The 10,315-nt window shown below is 35.3% G+C and overlaps 1 long non-coding RNA gene across 1 annotated transcript; it reads right to left on the bottom strand.

The window, feature by feature from the left end:
- Nucleotides 1–1,127: 1,127 nt before the first annotated feature.
- LOC131035526 (uncharacterized) lies at nt 1,128–3,267 on the bottom strand. Its single transcript, XR_009371804.1, has 4 exons — nt 2,842–3,267; nt 2,362–2,541; nt 1,658–2,269; nt 1,128–1,573 (listed from the first exon to the last, which is right to left on the bottom strand). It is a non-coding gene; the product is annotated as an uncharacterized LOC131035526 (long non-coding RNA).
- Between the last annotated feature and the right edge of the window lie 7,048 nt (nt 3,268–10,315).

The following is a 10,315-nucleotide window of genomic DNA, read 5'->3' as shown; positions in this document are numbered from 1 at the left end:
TTTTTGACAGCTTTTCCAAAGTGCAAAACAACAGTTTCCGGAGCAGTTTCAGGGGCAGAATCAGGACAGTGGCGACCGCGCCCCCGTCCCGAACATTTTCAGTCAGATTTTAACTCCGGGTACACATTTTCATTCTTGTCTTATCCTTGTGTTTACAGCTTTCCATTATTTAAGTTCAATTCTGCAAATCTTGTTATTAGTTCATACTTGCACTTTGGGGTTTGGGATTGAACTTGCATTATTTTATCTTTCAATTACAACAAAGGAATAGAAATCCTAATAGGTAGCCCGTGGCTCTCTCTTCCACAAAAAGAAGTAGCCAATTGTGTGATACCTCTAGGCTCTTTCGTATTCCACAAGTGTGTGGTTGAAAGTGAGATTAGGGCATGTTTGCTTAGTGTCACTTTTTCTCCTACACAATATGACACTTAGATCCCACAAGGGAAGGACAAATTCTTGATCCTTCCTGGTTGGGTTAGGGCTGCTAGTTTCTTGCAACCTGTAGGGTCTTGGTGGGGGTTTTGTTGTTCCCCTTCTTTTGTTTGGTTATGCTGGGTCTTTATTGTGTACTGTTTCTTTGAGAGATCTTTCAAGTTTATCTTTTGGTTCAGGTTACAGGTCCTTCTAAAACCTATCTTGTAAAGGGTTTCTGGTCCCTTAAAAACTTGATTTTCCTTAATCAAAAACAATTATGTTGATCACATAAAACATATCTATCAATTATTAAACCTATAAAAATAACCACTAAAAGCTTATCAAAATTAATGATAATTTTAATAGATTTAAAAGTTTATAGTAGAAGACCATGAAACCTTGCCACAATTTGTTATAAACTTCATCTTAGATTACTACATTCTTGAACAAGGAAAACACTAACGATATCATTCTGATCTCTCTTTACAAAGCATTAGTACCCATAGAAAACTTTGTTGTACCCAGTAATGCTATTGATTAAATAAATAGGTCTATAAAATATATTGAGGCATCTACAATTAAACAAAAAATCAATTTTGAAATGATTTGACATGCAAATGATAGGTAAATGCATGAAATATGCCGTCTTTTGGTTTTTGTGGAGGTGTTATTTTATTACTCCAAATAAAATAGAACCTCACCACTTCTCTCCTACTATATGAAACCATTACATTCAAATGATAGTGGAAGAGTGCCATAATATTTAAAAGGGAACAATCAACTCTATTATTATCCATATTTTTTAAACTCTTGTATACTACTAATATTGTTGCAATTATCAGATTCCTTCTATTACAAGATATCTCTCCACATAATTTATCTATATTTTTTAAATATAGATATACTAGTAATATAAGTAGTTGTGACTATATTAAATCTCTCCATCCCATAATTCTTCAACAGTCTTGTAGGGACTGGTTGTGCTATTAACAAATTGATGCCCTGGGAGTATCTTACACTGTTCAAGCTTGCTAATCTTGTCATGATCATCCACACTCAGAGACCAATCAAAGATTTGAAAGTTTTCAGCAATTCTGCCTGGATTGAAACTCTTGGGCAGCACACTCACTCCATGCTCTATTCCCCATCTTAAAATAACCTGCAATTGCACACCATTTATCTAAGTTTCTAATTCATGTCCAAGCAAAAATTGCAAAAGAATCAAATATGAACAAATCAAAACCTGAGCTCTAGTCTTTCCATGCTTTTGGGCAATTTCTTGGATAAGGGGGTTATCCATCACCGCATTAGAACCCCATGGATTATTTGGAGCTCCCAGAGGAGACCATGCACTCACATGAATCTTATGCTTGCTGCAATATTCTATCAACCTGTTTTGCTGCCACATTGGATGCATCTCCACATGTGATTGTCATTGCATACCATAATCATCACACACTAAAACCATTTTGCTGCAAAAGATTACCATAAGAGTAATGTTTGTGCCTTGGATGCTTTAGAACATGTATACAAAAAAAATAAAAGAAAGAACACATAGCCATTGGGTCAGATGGAAAGCAAGCTTTCAAAACAGAAACTGTAACTCATTACCTGATCAACAACAGGAGGGATTTTGGCATAGCTCAGTAGGTCTTCTACTTTTTTAGAGGAAAAGTTACTGACCCCAATGGCTTTGCTAAGCCCCATCTTCATGCACTGCTCCATTCCCTACCAAGTAGACTTTATATCTAATGGCAAAAAGTCTTCTTCTTTTGGCTGGGATAATGTACTTGTTTCTCTCATCTTGACAGGCCAGTGGATAAGATACAGATCCACATACTCCAGTTGTAAATTCCTGGATATTACAAATATTTGGAATAAAAAGGTTTGCAAAACAGAGTGAATAATACTAAACAGATAACCGGATCTGTAAAAAGGAATGGATACTTCAAACTATTGTTGATTGCAGCAACTGGGTCATCGTGTTCAGTGTTTGCTAATTTAGTAGTAACAAAAACATCTTCTCTGCTGACGATCCCACTCTGGAAAGCTGAATTCAGAGCTTCTCCTAGTGCGTGAGCACTCTGTGCGGTAAAAGCTTGCTGTGTCAAAGTGTCTATAACCCACCTGCATACAAGAGAGAAGAAAAAGTACAGATGATCATATTAGGTTAATTGTACTACTCAAGTACACAAAGGAGGCTCATACCCCATCTGTAGTGAATTTCACAAAATTTAAGAAAAAAAACCTCCACCCCGAATTTTGTAAGGTAGTTATTGCAATCTCCACCCACAACATTGAATAATACTTTTAATAGAGTGGAGGATAGCCTCAGTGCCAGGCATCCAGAACTTGTAGAAATGATGTTCAAACTAGATTGGAACAGGTGATTTTGACATTCTGTGGGTTGAAAATTGAAATAAGTACCTGGAGAGCAGTAGTCACGGCTGCTTTAATCTCCTCCTCATTGAGATTACTGGTTGCAGTCCCCAACCCAATTAGGGGAATCAGGGCTCCTGTATTAAGTTGATATCTTCCCTCTGCAATTCCCATTACTCTGCAAGCATTCAAACAGCCTTACATTGTCTCCATTTTACAAACTTTTAATTTTTCTCCGGTTTGCATCATTTCTGATTCATGAATAGGCATGAGATCTACCAGAAATTTCATTACCTATCTCTGGGCAAAAAGCTGAAACGGACGATGTAAGAGCCGACTCTAGAGCTGTACAAACAAGAGGCAGTTGCGTGGACATAATGCAAATGAATCCATGCGGTTTTTATATAAATTTATTTTAAACTATTTAAGTAAATTTATCTATCATTAGGATGATAGTTGTGAATTATGTTAAGCTATGAAATAAGATGACAGATGTGAACACTAATATTAGGGAAGAGGAGAACATAGTGGAGTATACTAATGTCAAAGTTATGAAATAGGATGACATTTGTGAACACTAATATTAGGGGAAGAAGAGGATACACTGGAGCAAGATTCAATAGTGGAGTATATTAAAATTAGTTAAGCTATGAAATAGGATGACAATTGTGGACACTAATATTAGGAGAGAGGAGCACATAGTGGAGTGGGGTCTAAAGTGTCATGTCAAATGAGCTTTTTTGAAGAGACAAAGCTTCAAAGAATATTCACAAAACATTGAGTTTCTTATTGAGGATTCATAATAGAAGAACCAACATGGAAAAGAAATAAAAAAAAAAGTTAATTTGGTGCATCTTGTTCCGTTAGACCACTAGGTCTTGAGGACATCATTAAAATTCCTTCATTCATTCATTCGTTTATTCAATACTTAACCCCCCCAAAAAATCATATTCTAAAATAGCAACCAATTATGTGATGCCACGTCAACGCACCAATAAACATGACTTAGTGTAAAACTATGGGTCAAACATTTAAATGCTTTACTTCTAGAAGAATAACCAAGAAATGTTCCTTCTTCACTTTTCTGATCAAACTTGCCATTTCTATCATCTTTGTGTACATAGCATCTACTTCCAAAGATTTTAAAATAACTTACATTAGGTTTTTTGTCATACTAGATTTCATATGGTGTCTTCAAAGTACCTTTCTTCACTTTGTACTCGGTTCAGGGTGTAAACTGCTGTGCTTATTGCTTCTCTCCAAAATATTTGTGGCACTTTCTTTTCAATCATCAGGGTTCTGGCACAATCCACAATAGATCTGTTTCTTCTCTCAGCAATTCCATTTTGTTGTGGAGTTCTCGGTGCAGAGACTTGTCTTTTAATACCACGATCATTGCAAAATAAGTTGAACTCATCAGATGTGAACTCTTCTCCTCTATCTGATCTAAGACATTTCAGTTTTCTTCCTGTTTCATTTTCAACTCTTGCCTTGTACCATTTAAACATTTGAAAATCTTCTGATTTTTCTTTTAAAAACATTACTGACATCATCCTTGAGTAATCATCCACAAATAATATGAAATATTTGTCACCATAATAACTTTGAACTTTCATAAGACCACAAAGATCAGTGTGCACAAGATCTAAAATTCCCTTAGAGGTGTAAGACTTACTTGTAAAGCTTGATCTTGTCATTTTACCCATCTGGCATCCTCGCACATAGCATTCTCAGGTTTTTCAAGACTCGGTAGACCTCTTACTCGGTGCTTCTTGCTTATTTTGATCAGATTGTCAAAATTTACATGACAAAACCTTTTATGCCATAACCAGGTATCATCTATCTTTGCATATAGACATTTTTTTCGAGTTGAGTCAAGGTGAAATGTGTTACCTTTTGTTTGTGTCCTGGTAGCAGCTAACTTTCCATGCTTGTCATGAACTTTGACAATTCCTTTCTGAAATTCTATTCGGTATCCTGTATTGTTTAGCTGTGCTACACTCAACAAATTGTATTTCAAACCTTCAACCCAATAAACATCATTGCATCTTGCATTGTCAAGAAGTGTTATGGATCCTTTACCTCTTACCGGACATGGTGCATCATTACCAAATCTTACATAGCCTCCATCATAGTCTTCTAACATAACAAACTTGTGTTTATCACCTGTCATGTGATGTGAGCATCCACTATCTATGATCCAAGAATCATTAGTATTTATGTGAGATATCAAGGATTTTTCTTCATACCTTTCTTCATCTGATCCATCTTTGATAGCCACATAAACTACTTCCTCTAAATTAGTTTCATCTGATTTATCATCATTGGATTCCTCATCGACTATTAAGCATGACTTTCTATCTCTTCTTCTGAAGTCTCGGTGTCCTCTGTAATGATTATCTTTCTGTTTATCATCTCGGTAATCTCTCTTTTCAGTAGAATCTTTGTCAGGATAGTTAGAAGCCATATGTCCTATCTTATCACAATTGAAACATTTCAAAGGTAGTTTTCCTTTATACTTACCTTTGCCTCTCGGTAACCTTCTGGCTAATAGTGCTTCAAACTCTTCTTGCTTTCTGATTTCCTCATACAGTTTGTGTACTTCCTCCATGTTCTTGCGAAATATTTCACTTGCTCCATTGTGATCTCCTTAAGAGTACTTATACTTTCTTTCATTGTAATCATTAGATTCATCAAGATGAAAAGAACTAAATGCAAATTCAACTTTATTTACTGATGACACACTGTTATAAAAGTTACTTAACTCAAATGCATGTAGATTACCAATAGTAGCATCTAAGGAAACTGGCATATTAGGTACAAACCTCAATTCATTGATTGCAGAGACTCGGATTGCATAAGCCGGTAGAAGGGTTCTTAACAACTTACTTGTTATATCCTTTTCTTCAATAGTTCCACCTGCTCCTTTGATTTGATTGACAATCTCCTTTAGTCTTGTATTGTATTGAGTTATGTTCTCACCTTCATTCATCCTCATAGATTCAAGTTGTTCTCTTAGACTATCCACTTTTGCTCTTTGAACATGTTCATCTCCACCATACACAAATATGAGCTTATCCCACATAGCCTTTGCATCATTGCAGCCTTCTAGATCATTAAACTCTGAATCGGTCAATGCAGATGTTATTTCAATCATTGCTTGGATATATTCTTGCTTTGCTTTTATCTCTTCCATTGTCAATGGATAGGTGCTCGGTGTGATGAAATCATTCTCTAGATAATATACAACATATTCTTCAATTTCTGATAGGTGCAGCTTCATCCTTTTCTGCCATGTAGAGAAACTTGACTTGTTCAGCTTCGATGCATCCCTCTTATACATCCTTGGATCTTTGCCTCAAGTACATTTTAACTTTTTCTTCCGAAGTCCAAAGCTCTGATACCAATTGATAGTTCTGATACTTAAAAGATAAGTACAGATGCCAAGCTAATAAGATGAGAGAGGGGGGGCAGTGAATCATACAAACTTAATCTTTCATAAAAATATTAGATTCAACCTTGGTAACATATACTTCAGTAATATAACTAAAACTGCTAAACATGCAAACTCAAAAGCATATAAACATCATAACACTCATAACACTAGATTTAACATGGAAACCCAAATAGGGAAAAACCACTGTGGGATTTCGGACCCACTAAGAAATATACTCTTCTAGAGTATGCTCGGTTAAAAACAAATCCTGTTAAAGATTACAAACACATTGCTAGATGTGATCCGGTTAAGGGATTTCCCTCAGATCTGTTAGGATCTTCACCTTGTTAGAAGTGACCTTGTCAAAGGATTTCAAACACTCAATCAGAATGCCACCTTTCTAGAGGGTTTTACAAATAAGACTGTTAAGTCCACTCGGTTAAGAGATTTTTTGTCACTTTCACAAAATAACAGTAATAAAAATCTATCTGCAACTTCACATCTAAAATGCTAAAGCAAATTCTTATTTGCTCAATACAATATAGACATAGAACTAATCTTGTCCATCTGCTGGGCTCTATACTTTGTTTATTCAAAATAGCTCTTCAAGCTTCTGTGCTCGGTAATCACTATGTAGCATCCTTGTGCATACACTTGCCCGCAAACATTGTTTATCAATAGTTTCGTATTTATAAACAATTTGTCAACCGCTTAATCTCCTTGATCACATTTCCCATGATCAATCATAGCCATCAGATCTTCAAACTTTGACCAGGTTCAATGTATCCTTCGATCTGAAAACATTTTACCCTGCCTTGGAGCTTGCATATATTTCTTGAAACTTGTGCTAGGGTATTGCGGTTCAATCTAAGCTGTAGATCTTCTTGCCGATTTTCCTTTGCCATAGATTCTTTAACAAACTTCATTCACGGCATACCTATCATTTAATCATGGCTAGGTCATCAACTTCCTTCATTAAATAACGCTTGTAATCATTTAATGCATTCTGTTACAGCTCGGTTACAACTCGGTGAATACTAAACTTCACTCGGTAGACATTCTGCCTTCATTAACCGATAGCGATAACCTTAGGGTTTACCGACTAGGTTCCTTGCTCGGTAACATAGTATAGTATTAACCTTACAATCAATAGCATATGTATGATATCAAAACAATCTAAACATCATGATCTCATCATTGTCTAACTCGGTAATAGTTTCCCATTGAATAACTTATTTCTCCCCTTATCCATCATATTCTTTCTATGTCTTTTACCGACATCTTTATACTCATCAAATCATACTTCTCAAGATATGGCAACATCATAGTGAATTAGAAAATCAATTTCTTGACATCAATGACAAAATAATAATATTAAGACAGTAAACATCCTTAGTCAGTTATATCCATAATCATCAACAACCTTCTCAATATCCTTATTGAAATGCCAACAATCTCCCATTGTCTGTTATAATGCCAAATGCCAACAACTAAATCTATATTTTTAGGGTTTGGACTGTCGGCATCCACCTTACTCCCCTACTCCTTTGATCCCTTTTTCATTTGCATCCCCAATCCCTGAAATATAAAACAATTATATTGCTAGTGTCGAGTTGTCAAGATTCAACCTATTGAGGTTTCCTTTACCTCCATGCCATCTCCTTAATCCCCTCAACCCCTGAAGTTTGAGTCCAAATATCGCCTAATCATTGAATCTATTAGGCATTTGGGTTGTTAGCTTCCTCCCTCATCTCTCTATGGTATTGCTTCCTTCACCTTCTTGATCCTTGATGATCAAAGTATCCCCTACATAAATCTTCCAAGTCCCTTTCTTAGACATTAGCCTTCCAACATTCCTTCTCTTCCATCTCATTTGGCACGTGGTACAATTTTCTTCTAATCATTTATCCCTAAATCATGCCTATTGCTGACATCATCCTACCTTCGTCTTTTTGTTGACATCACCCCATATTCATCCCTTGATGATGTCTTGTTAAGATAATCACCAAATGTAAAAATTTCAATGTCCCTCATCCTCCTCTTCCTCATAGCAAGTGTCACAATGTAGGCCCAATGCTCGACACTTGATAAGGATTTCTCATCTAGGCATCAATATTTGATGTGCTTATCACCTAGGTTCGATGATAGAGTATACACAGTAGACTTGAAGCCGAATCCTCAATGGTAGTCTTCTAGTGTCATGGGTAATTTAATGCTTTTCTCTTTGGCACAATGACAAGTCCAAGTCCAATACTCCATTGATAAATTGTTGAAGACACACATTCAACCTAGAAACTCCATTAATGCTTAACAACTCTTGCAACCACCAAATATTGATTCCCGGGAGCTACAAAAGGGAATTAAATTATTTTGCCACAAATATTTGCAAAGGAAAGTAGTGCCCATACCTCATTTATTTCTTGTAGTTGCCACTTTTTAATCTCAGACAATAATCATGATCTTTTCTTTTAATCTCAGTAACTTTTTTTGATAATATGGATACATACATGATTATGTGTGAGTAATTTGGGAATGTAATATACATATATGTGTGTGGGGGGGCAATATAGTACTTAATACACATATACGTACCTATAAATATATATAAGTATAGGACCTTAGTATTACCACACAAAAACATGTATGTATGACATTATAACTATGTCTCGACTTGATGATAATCCTAAGATCTTATATTTATATATATTTATAGATACATATATGTATGTTAAGTACTATATTGCCTACATATATATACATATATACATTGCCAAATTACTCACACATAATCATGTATGTATCCATATTAGTATATCCATGTTGCAAATCTTGCAATATTATAAAGTGCAAATGAAAATAATCGGTTCTTAACCGACAAAAGGCACTATGCGGCACTCTTCCAAAAACGAAAAGACCATATCATTGCCTTAGTAGCTGGAAGCTTATGCTCCAATGGTCTCATACTAAGCGTGTTCTTCCATAGCCGTAGCTCATCACTTGTGAGGAAGCCTCTTGCATTCCGTTCAAATGAGCATTTCACCGGGTCATCTTCTTTTTTATATTGAATTGTGTAAAAGAATTATGAATGGCAAGCATTACAATTAAGGCAAGAAAAAGAATTGTGTATTCTTTCCTCTAAAAGGAAAAGTTTATATCTCAGCTTTAACAAAAACTGAAATAGAAGGATTGAATTTATAGAATGATAAATGTTTATAGCCTTTACAGGCATGTTCAGTCAGCCTTGTTAGGCATGTTCAGTCAGCCTTGTTACTTGGTGAAACGTAATTATATCTATTGAAATCTTATAAGGGTTTTAGAGTATGTATTATCATTGTCCTCATAAGATCAATATTGAGGGTACTGTGATGTGAACATTACTCTTTTCTTACAACAAGAACATTACGGCTCAATGAGGAAGCCATAAACAGAGACAAAGAGTACTAATGTTGAATCAAAAACTTAGGAACCTGAAACGATACTAGTGGATGCTATGGCTCTCGGTGTCAAAAACTTAAGCAACAATAAAAGGGTAAAATTGGTTTATAAATACAACATTAATGTCAATTATTTGTGGCCAAATATTGGTTTATAAATACAACATTAATGTCAATTATTTGTGGCCAAATATTGGCTACATATCATGTGCAAAAAGTAATGAGACTACTCCAATTGTGAATAACCATAACTACTGCAAATTAGAGATTGTTAAAATGGATTTCATGAATATAACACATTCAATGAGGAATAGAGAATTTTGTTCAACTTTTATACAAGAATTTCATTCTTTTACTCATGAGTGGACAATTTGTCAACTTATGAGTGCAAACATGATTCCAATTTTAAATAAATCAAGTAATTGTCAATGAAAGGTTAACCGTAAGGATGATTGTCACCACAAGCTTGTTTGACCAACATGTGAACCTTGAGTCTAAACATGAAAGTAAGCCAGTGAGCCTCTTCGAGTCAGTATGCAATTAGCATGAGAAATAGACATGATGGATTGGAAAACCTTCATAGGTTTAAGTCTAGCCGAGTAGGGTGATGAACAATGACTACACGCATTGGCATGTTGCAAACTCATAAATC

This window comes from Cryptomeria japonica, chromosome 3 (assembly GCF_030272615.1).
Source record: "Cryptomeria japonica chromosome 3, Sugi_1.0, whole genome shotgun sequence".
NCBI classification, from domain to species: domain Eukaryota; kingdom Viridiplantae; phylum Streptophyta; class Pinopsida; order Cupressales; family Cupressaceae; genus Cryptomeria; species Cryptomeria japonica.
This window is presented reverse-complemented; position numbering and strand designations above follow the sequence as displayed.